The following is an 11,689-nucleotide window of genomic DNA, read 5'->3' as shown; positions in this document are numbered from 1 at the left end:
AACAAAAAAACGACGTGGGTACCGTGCTGGGCATCAACCTGGGGACCACTTACTCTTGCATCGGGGTGTTCAAGAATGGCCACTGGAGATCATCTCCAATGATCAGGGCAACCGCTTCAGGCTGTCTAATGTGCCCTTCACCCCTGAAGAAGAATGTCTGATCAGCTCGATACAGTCAAGAACCAGCTCACCTCCAATCCTGAGAACATGGTCTTTGATGCCCAGCGGCTCATTGGCAGCAATGGGAATGACCCTTCTGTGCAGCAAGACATTAAGTTCTTGCCTTTCAAAGTGTTTGAAGAGAAACATAAGCCATACATTCAGGTTGATATTGGAGGTGGGCAAACTAACACATTTGCTCCAGAAGAAATCTCTGCTATAATTCTCACTAAAATGAAAGAGGCTTATTTGGGAAGAAGGTTACCCATGCAGTTGTTACTGAACCAGTCTATTTTAATGATGCCAGTGGGAAGCAACCAAAGATGCTGGAACTATTGCTGGCCTGAATGTTATGAGGATCATCAATGAGCCTACAGCAGCTACTATTGCTTATTGCCTGGATAAGAGGGAGGAAAAGAAGAACATCCTGGTGTTTGATCTGGGTGGTGGAACCTTCTATGTGTCTCTTCTCCCCAATGACAATTTGGTGTCTTCAAAGTCATGGCCACCAATAGAGATACTCATCGAGGTGAAGAAGACTTTGACCAGCATGTTATGGAGCATTTCATCAGGCTGTACAAAAAGAAGACTGGCAAATATGTTAGGAAAGAAAACAGAGCTGTGCAGAAACTCCAGCATGAAGTAGAAAAGGCCAAGTGGGCCCTGTCTGCCCAACATTAAGCAAGAATTAAAATTGAGTTCTTCTATGAAGGAGAAGACTTTTCTGAAACCCTGACTCAGGCAAAATTTGAAGAGAAAACATGGACCTGTTGTGGTCTACCATGAAACCTGTTCAGAAAGTACTGGAGGATTCTGACTTGTAGAAGTCTGATATTGATGAGATTGTTCTTGTTGGTGGCTCTAGTCAAATTCCAAAGATTCAGCAACTTGTTAAAGAGGTTTTCAATGGCAAGGAACCATTCTGTGGCATAAACCCAGATGAGGCTGTTGCATATGGCGACACTGTCCAGGCTGGTGTACTCTCTGATGATCAAGATACAGGTGACCTTGCTCTGCTTGATGTATGTCCCCTGACATTTGGTATTGAAACTGTGGGAGGTGTCATGACCAAAGTGATACCAAGGAACACTGTTTTACCCACCAAGAGTCTCAGATCTTTTCTACAGCTTCTGATAAGCAACCTACTGTTCCAATCAAGGTCTATGAAGGTAAAGGACCCCTGAAAAAAGACAACCACTTTCTGGGTACATTTGATCTCACTGGAATTCCTCCTGTGGGGTCCCCCAGATTGAAGTCACTTTTGAGATACATGTGAATGCTATTCTTTGGGTGACAGCTGAAGACAAAGGTACAGAGAACAAAAATAAGATTACAATTACCAATGACCAAAATTGCTTGACACTTGAAGAAATTGAAAAGATGGTTAATGATGTTGAGAAGTTTGCTGAGGAAAACAAAAGACTCAAGGAGCATACTGATAGTAGGAATAAGTTGAAAAGCTATGCCTACTCTCTAAAGTATCAGACTGGAGATAAAGAAAAGTTGAGAGGCAAACTTTCCTCTGAAGATAAGGAGACCATGGAAAAAGCTGTAGAGGAAAAGACTGAATGGCTGGAAAGCCGCCAAGAAGCTGACATTGAAGACTTCAAAACTGAAAAGAAGGAACTAGAAAAAATTGTTCAGCCAATTAGCAGCAAATTCTATGGAAGTGTAGGCCCTCCCCCAACTGGTGAAGAGGATACAGCAGAAAGAGATGAATTGAAGACACTGATCTGCTAGTGCTGTAATATTGTAAATACTGGACTCAGAACTTTCATTAGGAGAAAACTGAGAGAACTTAAGTCTTGAATGTAATTGGAATCTACACCACAGATTGGAGTTGAAAATGCTATAGCCCAATTGGCTGTTTACTGCTTTGCATTAGCAGTTGCTCACATGTTTTGGGGAAGAGAGAGAGGAGGAATTGGCTATCTTAAAAAACTGGATATAAAAATATAGGTCAGAATATGTGTTCACCTCAGAAATGTTCAATTTAATGATTGGGTCATGCACATCTGGTGTAGGAACTTTTTTTTTTACCATAAGTAACACCAATAAATGTTTGTTATTTAAAAAAAATATACTAAAAGTTTGGAACTGTCATAAAATAAAAATTTGTACATATTAAGCTATGGGATAAAACAGTATCACAAGCATTAAAACATCTAAAGCCAAATAACAAAAGTATATAATTTAAATTATATTTATATAGTACATATTATGTATTATATATTATATACAACATATTATAGATTTACATATAACTATATGATATATTATAAGTTGTTTATATATAATTATAATGTAATACATATGTTTTATATATTGTATTAATATAAATTATACTAATATAATAATTGTATTATCATCTTATTAATTATAGAAATTATATTATTATATAATTACCTTACAGTGATATGTAATATAATATAAATTAATATAAATCTAAATATATTATATGATATATAATAAATATGTTATATATAATAAAATAATACTTATATATTTATTTTATATATATTATTCTATTATATGTCTATATAATATATATGTATTTCATATATTATATTTAATTTATTTTAAGTACCTATATATCATAAATATTTTGATATGTAATATATATATATACTTTATATAATATATATGCTTGGGCTGGGGATGTGCCTCAAGCGGTAGTGCACTCGTCTGGCATGCGTGCGGCCCGGGTTCGATCCTCAGCACCACATACAAACAACGTTGTTGTGTCTGCCCATAACTAAAAAAAAAAATATTAAAAAAAAATTCTCTCTCTCTCTCTCTCCCTCTATCACTCTCTCTGAAAAAAATAATAATAATATATATGCTTATATAATTATAAATAAATATATATAATTTGTGTATAAATATACAAATATGTTATGTAAATATATTATATGAATTATATATAATATATGAATATGAATATATAATATGAACATATAATATATTTATATATTAATATACATAAATATTTATATATATAATTTATATATTTTATTATATGTATATATGATAAAATAAATATATTATATATAATATAAATTAGAATGTTATATAAATATCTTGTTTTTAATTTATATTATATATGTATTATATAATATGCAATATATTTATGTAATATTATAGTTTAAATTATATAGATGAATTATGTCTTATTTGACTTTAGATGATTTTAATACATTTGATAGCTTTTAACTCCTTAACTTTATCTTTATATATTTTTATTTTATGTCAATTTTAACCTTTTTTGTATTTTTTATAATGGTCTTAAGAAACGCGTGCTTAAGATATTTTTAATTTCAATGCATTTTCTCTTGACATTATGAGGGTTTGTTTAAAAACATTCCTTTGGATGTATGCCTGTAATTCCAGTAGCTTGGGAGGCTGAGACAGGTGGATCTCAAGTAGAAAGCCAGCCTTAGCAATGGCAAAACTCTTAGCAACCCTGTCTTTAAATAAAATTCAGAATAAGACTGGGGATGTGGCTCAATGGTCCCTTAGTTCAATTTCCATTAACCCCCCCAAAAAAAGTCCTTTTGTTTGAAATGTTTTGACTTATAAAACATTTTACATACTTTTTCTACCTGGACTATCAACCAGTGAAAACATATATGTCATTAGAATGGAACAATAATGTATTTAAGTTCATTTTGAGAGTAAGAAAGGTTGATCTTAACCAGGTGATGGTGAAGTGTACTGAAAAATTATTAGGTCAGGTACTGTTCTAAGCACTTTTCATCTCAACAAACTCAAAGGAACTCCTAGTTGATCTACATAAGAGTTGGCCCTTTCTCATTTTGTGATTACAAGACGAGTTCCTGGTGCTATTTAGTCCACAGCCAGCACAGATGGTGTGAACAGTTTGGTCACGTGGGAAAATCCTCAGGGAGTTTAAATTAAAGATACAGACACCATTTTACCTTTAAACCAGCTCTGGGATGGCTCCTTGAACCCTCAGCCTCAAGCTCCCCAGGGGGGCAGTGAGGTTTTACTGAAGGGGGAAGAGAAAGAGAGAGAGAGAGAGAGAGAGAGAGAGAGAGAGAGAGAGAGAGAGAGAGAACACTGGGGAGAGGGCTTTTATTGGGAAACAAAAAATTCTGGGGAAAATTTCATTCAATGAAGGTCAAGGGGGGGCAATGTAGCAAGGTCAGGCGCAATGATTGGATCTTTGGGTCAGTGGTGAGACACGCCTCCACATGGAAAAGCTCTCAAACCCAAGAAGGGTGGGGAGAGCTCTGCCACATTAAAAGTGTCTGAGCACCTCACACCTAGCCAGGGAGTAAACTCAGTCAGTTCAAGGATGGACTCCCACAGTGCTGCATTTCAAAGGAAAGGGAAACAAATATATATAATGACTCCTCTCTAGGGAGCAGAGTAGCTCAGCAGCTCAGCAGCTTGGGGGTCACCCAGTTCCAGGAATGGGGGGTGGTCCAGAAAACTTACCCAGTTCCAGAACTGCAGGGTTGTGGGAGATCACTTCATTGTAGGGTCTAGGATTCTTATCCAGTTCCAGTACTGCAGAATCTTGGGAGGCCTGCTGCCCTCAGCAGAACAGACAGCCAAACTAAAGGTTGAGTGAATTTCCTAGGATACCAAATAAAACAGCCAGGACAACTCCTCTGCCTCAAGCTCCCCAAATGGGAGAGCAAGGAATGTCACGAGGGGCTGGTGAGAGTGAGCATGTCCAAGAGTGGACTTTTACTTGGAGACCCTCATTCTTTAGAAAATTCCATCCAAAAAACGTCAAGAGGGGCAGGGTTACAAGGACAGGTAAGGTAATTCGACCCCTGGGGTTATAGGAAGGCACACCTAAGCATGAAGACACATTCTGCTACTTCCAGGATCAGGGCAGCAATCTAGGGCCACTTTGAATGTGGCAAGATCACTGGAAGTGACTGACAGAGCTGCAACCAATCAGGGAAGAAAAATGCTGGTCACTCAGAGCAACAGCCCCCCACAGAGGCCTATCCAGTTCTAGGCTGGAAGGTCTAGGAAGCTCACACAGTTCCAGCATTGCAGGGTCCTGGCTCTTACCCAGAGTTGTAGGGTTTTCTGACCTGTAGGGTGAGGATGCAGCTTAGCCAATGCTCTGTTTTCTGAATCCATGGCACTACATTCATCTCAGCCCTTGTAAGTCTGGCTGCTCAGCTAGGTCCCAAGAAGTGATGTGAAACTTCAGTCAGATGTGGGTTATGACTGCTGTGGGCACTCAGATGCCTCTTCCAGGAGGCAGCATACAGTCCCAGCCCAGGCTCTGAGGGGAAGGGTGCACCAGAGACTGGGAGCACTGATGTGTGGCTTCACTGCAGCCTGGCCCCATGGGGTAGGCTGTGACAGGGGCTGAGCTCAGGAGTGGCAGGCCACCAAGTGTGGGTCGTTTAGCAGTGCCTATGTCTCAGGGAAGCTGGGGTGCCATGGCTGTTTGTCACCTAAGCAAGACACAATCCAGCAGTATTTCTAGTCCCCAGGTGCCATGGTCTAATAGTTGTGCTGGCCACAACAGTCGGGTACACAGTCACCTCCTTTTCTTCTACCAGCTCAGATATGTGGACTCCAGGCAGTCCCCTCAGGGGATCTGAGTGGCATGAGAATACAAGAGTCCTAGTAGTGAGTATGGAAGTTGTCTAAGGTTTGGGTGGAAGCTGCTGGGGTCCCCTTGCTTGATTTGTCCACACAGGGAGGAGGCTCCCTTGTTCTGAGCTGCTCCTGGCTGTTGATGGTGTGTCAGACATTAAGAGTGTCCTATACTCTGTGTGAACATCCCAGGTTCCCATGCTCTATCTGGCTTCTGCTGATCCTTAGATGTGCTCTGAGGCTCTCTTCACATACCCTCACCAAAATGCATTGCTTATTTTGGGAGTTGTCTTTGTGGGAGGAAGGCTGGTAGGGCTTCTAGTCAGACTTCTTGCTAGCATCTCTCCTCCCTAGAAATTCTTACTTTAAAATCAGAATAATCATACCCAGTATCACCATGTTTAATCAAATTTGTATTGGAGATCCTCATGAGTAAAATATAGTGAGAATAAAAGAAAGTAGAAGAATGGAATACGAAAATATAGAAAGCTTAAACTTGCATTATTTTCAAATGATGACTATTTTTTAATATTATTTTTTAATTTTTTAAATTTTAGATGGACCCAATATCTTTATTTTATTTTTTTAATGTGGTGCTGAGGATCGAACCCAGTACCTCCTGCATGACAGGAGAGCGCACTACCACTTGAGCCACATCCCCAACCCAAAATATTTATATTTTGAAAAAAAACAATGTAATCTCCAGAAAGATTATTGAAAATACGTATAGAAATTGTCAAGGTTCCTGAATAAAAGCTTGAGGTACAAAAGTAAAATTAAAGTTTTATATTCCAGTGGCAAATGATTAGAAATTGTGATTGAACAGGATATACTATTTACAATAGTATCAGAGACTGAAATTACCTAAATAATCAAATAATAGACTTAAGACTTCTATAGACAAATTATAAAATTTTATTAGGGGATATTCAAAAGAACATAAATATATAAAGGCATATACTACATTTGTCAATATAAGATTTAGTCTAGGTCATTTTTAAAAGAATTTTTAAGGTAGCCAGGTGCTGTGGTGCACACACATAATGCCTGCAGCTCAGGAGGCAGAGACAGGAGGATCATGACTTGAATGCTAGCCAATGCAAAAGCAGGCACTAAACAATTCAGTGAGAGTGTGTCTCTGAAATAAAATACAAAATAGCCTGGGGATGTGGCTCCATGGTAGAGTGCCCCTAAATTCAATCCCCAGTACATCCTTCCCCCACCCAAGTATTTTGAAGGCTAAAACACTATGAAATCTAAAGAGGAACCTGGAGTGGGTCTGGCCTATCAATTAACTATTAAGCTATTATTATTATAAATTAAGCAAATGTCATTATAAAGTTGTTTTGATTAAAATAGTATAATGCTGGTGCAGACATAGAAATTACATTAAGTACAAAATTACTTTGATGTAACAGCAACCTCCTATCAATTAGACATTTCATTTTGCATGAAAACACAGAGGCTCACAAAACAACTCAGCATTCTAGAATCACAGAGTTTTTGAAGAATTTAAAAATTGCAGCAGTCTGGCTGGGCACAAATCACCGAGCCGCCACAACGCACTTGTATCTTCAAACAGAAAACTTTATTGCCCGAGTTCCACCAGCACTCCATGCACACTCCCCAGGAACTCTCTCAGCTCTCCACCTGGCTCTGCCCCCACTCTCTCAGATGGTGAGAACTCCATGGGAACTCCAAAGTAGAGGGTGCCCTAGACAGCAAGAGAAGCCCTATTGTGGGACAGTAAAGGTCTATATACAATTGAATACACAGCTCAACATAACCATCATCATCTCAATAGCTTGCTGGATTCACCTCTCAATGACTGCCTTCCAGCAAAATGCCATGTGTCATCCCGACTCGGTTGTGGCCCTCAACAAAAAATGTTCAGTAAAATACAAGAGGAAATTCATTGCAAAATTACACACTAGGGTAGTGTGCAAGAAGAATGCAGAATGGAAGCAATATACAATCTAAATGTCTGAATGTTCTATTCCCCATGACATACCCACTCCCATGCATACATTAGGCTTTCTTGGTAACAGTGTAATAGGTTAGTTGTGAGGACCAGACTGAAGTAACCAAGGCTTCTCAGCAGAGGGACTTTTCCAAGAGCCATGCACTCTTGCTCTTTTGGGAGATGCAGCGGGCAACACTATTGGTCAAAGCCACAATTCTCTCGTTTTCTTAATTTTTATTTTTTTAATTAGTTATACATGACAGTAGAATGCACCTATATACTTTGATATATCATACATAGATGGGATATAATTTCTCTTTTTTTGAGTGTACATATTTTAGAATCACATTGGTCATACAGTCACATATATATAAAGTAATAATGTCTGCTTCATTCTACTATCTTTCTTATTGTTAGACCAGGACGCAAGAAAAGACCACTGACTCCAATTAAAATCAAATTAAAGCAAGCTTATTATTTCGACCTGCCAGGATGCCTTTCCCTCCCAAAATGGCCGGAACAAAACAGCAGCCCCACCTTTCCTACAGCCCAGCTTTATAGCCCAGAAAGTTACACAAAAGGGGGGTTACAGATAACAGAACTCTGACAAGCATCACACTAATGGTAGTTTACATTTTTTTTTTTTGCTGGCCCCAACATCAGAATTTATGAGGACCATTAGAGCCTCAGAGAGGGTCGTTGTCTGGCCAGGGAAGGCCAATATTTATGAGGTGTCACTAAAGTTTCAGAGAGGGCTGCTTTCTGGTCAGAGAGCCAGGCATGGGTGAGTTCAAGGCACAGGCAGACATTCCAAGCAGGTTCAGAATTTGCAGTAATTTATAGTAAAGCCGAAATTAGCTTTTCATGGCTTTGTGGCAAGATGGCTCCAAATTTTAATAAAAGATCAGGTTGGGTCTATCATTATCCCCATATCCCCTGCCTTCCCCCTCCTTTCACTTCCCTCTACCTAAGGTAATGCTATTTTTTTTAATACACATATATACCACAATTTTTGTATTTCTGTTTGTATATAAAGTATGTTGACACCCAATTCAAGTCTTAATAAATAAAATTTTACCATCCTTGCTAATCCCCTGCCCCCTCCCTTTCTCTCCCACCCCTCTACTCTATTTCTCCCATTCTCTCTCTCCCAACCCCACCAAGAGTCAACTTTCTTAAATCAGAAAGAAACATTCAGTATTTGTTTGGGGGGGATTGACTAACTTCACTTAGTATTATCTTCTCCAGCGCCATCCATTTACATGCATATGCCATGGTATTGTTCTTTTTTAATGCTGAGTAAAATTCCTTTGTGTATATATGCCACATTTTTTTTTATCCATTAATCCACTGAAGGACATCAGGTTCACTCACTTCTATTTCATTCTTCTATCTTTCCTATCCCCACATCCCTGCCTTCCCCTCCTTTAGCTATTGTGAATTGTGCTGCTATAAACATTGGTGTGGCTGTGTCCCTGTAGTATGCTGTTTTCAAGTCCTTTGGATATAGTCCGAGGAGAGGAATAGCTGGGTCAAATGGTGGTTCCATACCTCCATACTGTTTTCTATATTGGCTGCACCAATTTGCAGTCCCACCAGCAATGTATGAGTATACCTTTTTCCCACATCCTCACCAACACTAATGTGGGTCTAATCCCACATGGTGAAGATTAAGGCCTATTTTTTCTTCTATTAGACACAGAGTCACTCACAACTCTCTTTACAATACTGAGTAAGTGGCAATTATTTTACTTGGGTAGACTTTTCATAGGGTCAGAATAGATGTCATGAAAGAAAGAGAGCTGTCCATCGGTAGGGGACAGGTCTCTGCTTCATGGCTACTTAGTGTTGAGAGGGTTCTATAAGCAGTGTTCTGATACTACTACATTAAAAAAATTATGTCCAACATATATTCTTCCCAATGAAAGCTCTATCACACAGGTTACTATTATTACCCTTCTATACACGTGGATGTCTTATGATCATATTTTTTATTTTTACTCTGTAGTGGAAAGAAACATTCTCAACCGATGTAGCAAAAATAATTTATCAATAGAATAAAAACACAAGTTTATCAACACATTCTTAAGAATCCCAGAAGCAGAACTGTCCACATGGATAACTTGGATTCATGATGGAGATGGCATCATAGAGAAGTAGGAAAAGAGATAATTAGTTAACAAACGGGACTGGAGAATTGACATTCCACAAATAAAATACACACTTGCATTCCCACATCATACCATATGCATTGTCAACTCTAGATATATTAACCATGTTAATATTTTAAAAGGAAATTTTAAAATGATTAGTGGAAAATATTGCGGATAGCTTTTAAAACTTGATCTTACAAAATATTTCCTAAGAATGCACGCATGAAAACAAATGATCACATGAGAAAAGATTAGTAATTTGAGCACATAAAATTAAAAAACATCTGGGGCTGGGGCTGGAGCTCAGTGGTGGAGTGCTTGTCTACCATGTGCAAGGTGCTGGGTTTGATTCTCAGCACCACATAAAAATAAATAAATAAAATAAAAGTATTGTGTCCAACTATAACTAAAAGATATTTTTAAAAAAAATTTAAAGACATCTGTATGTCCAAAGATATCTTAAACAGGAAGACCAGGGTGCTGCTGGGTGAAAAAGGGTGCCCAGCGAAGATGCTGCTGAACTTTGTAGGAAGAGCATAAGGAGCACCTGGCCTTCCTGCCGAAGTGGTGGTGGAGTTTGGGTGGATTGGGTGGAGTTCCTGAGGTGAGGGACCATCCCCAAGGTCTACGAGGATGCCACCAGGAAGCTAAATGTGAGCAGCAACATTGTCCAGCATGGTGTGGAAGGGTTGACCTACCTGCTCACCGAGAGCTCCAAGCTCATGGATTTCTGAAATGGATTTCCAAGACTCTGTTTTTGTTTTGGGATTCTCTGAATAACTGAACAAATTATTGCTTAAGCTTTACCTGGACAACAGAAAAGAGATCAGGACTATTCTGGGTGAATTGGCACCCACCCTTCCCAGTTACCACAGCCTTGAGTGACGACTAGATGTACAGCTTGCAAGCAGAAGTCTCAGGCAACAGATTAAGTCAGCAGTGACTATAAAACTACACCTAAATCAGAATGGAGACCATAACACCAAAGTTCTGCAGACAGACTCAGCCACGCTCCTTCATTTAGTTCAGCAACTGTAACAATCTTTGGAGGAGATGAAAACAAACCACTGTAGGAGAGTAATTCACAACATCAAGTAGTACCAACTGTTAAGCTCCTAATGCCTTTCACTCATTTGTGAATGGATGACATTCAGGAATTACTTTTCAGAATTAATTTTTATTAATTGGTGTTGATAAATGCATCTAGATTCCATGAAATTTCTTTTCCTATTCCAGGATATTGAGGTCATGATCAGAAGCTAAAGTCAAGTTCCTTTTCTGGTGCTAAATGTGGTCAGCTTCTTGGCAGATTAAAATGTAATATTGAATTTTAAATGTGTAAATAGGATTGAATCAACTAGAAATGAATCTATACTGTTCATATCTTCTGAATATATGAGTAATACCCTGTTTTTGATACATTTTGTCTGCCTAACTAGTATTTTCTTCCTTATTGATCAATTTTGAGAATAAAATTTACAGCTAATTCCTTTCCTATTGAGAGTATTTCAAAATAGTACAATATTTCTGACTTTTAAAAGCATCTCATGATGTTACTAGCTACAGAATAATGTAAAGTGAGTATGAGTTTTTTTTAAATTATATGCCCATATTGTTATAGGAAGTTCATGCATTTTTCTTTGAATGTAAAGATAAGTAGCCTTTACCACATTGCTGAAGTTTGACTTATGGTTCATTGACTTAAGTAGTACTCAATTTTGTGTGATTGTTAATAATATTTTCACAACATTAATTTTTTCCATATACCCAAAGCAACTCAGAGACACATTGTCATTTACATTTATAAATAATGCATACAAGA

The 11,689-nt window shown here is 38.2% G+C and overlaps 2 pseudogenes; both read left to right on the top strand.

Moving 5' to 3' along the window:
- Positions 1-8: 8 nt before the first annotated feature.
- Positions 9-1,899, top strand: LOC144249282 (endoplasmic reticulum chaperone BiP pseudogene; annotated as a pseudogene).
- Positions 1,900-4,857: 2,958 nt separating this feature from the next.
- On the top strand, positions 4,858-10,965 carry LOC113178703 (COMM domain-containing protein 2 pseudogene; annotated as a pseudogene).
- Positions 10,966-11,689: the final 724 nt, after the last annotated feature.

Source organism: Urocitellus parryii, chromosome 11, assembly GCF_045843805.1.
Source record: "Urocitellus parryii isolate mUroPar1 chromosome 11, mUroPar1.hap1, whole genome shotgun sequence".
NCBI lineage: Eukaryota > Metazoa > Chordata > Mammalia > Rodentia > Sciuridae > Urocitellus > Urocitellus parryii.
Note: the sequence above shows the minus strand (reverse complement) of the source record. Positions and strands in the feature narration are given on the sequence as shown.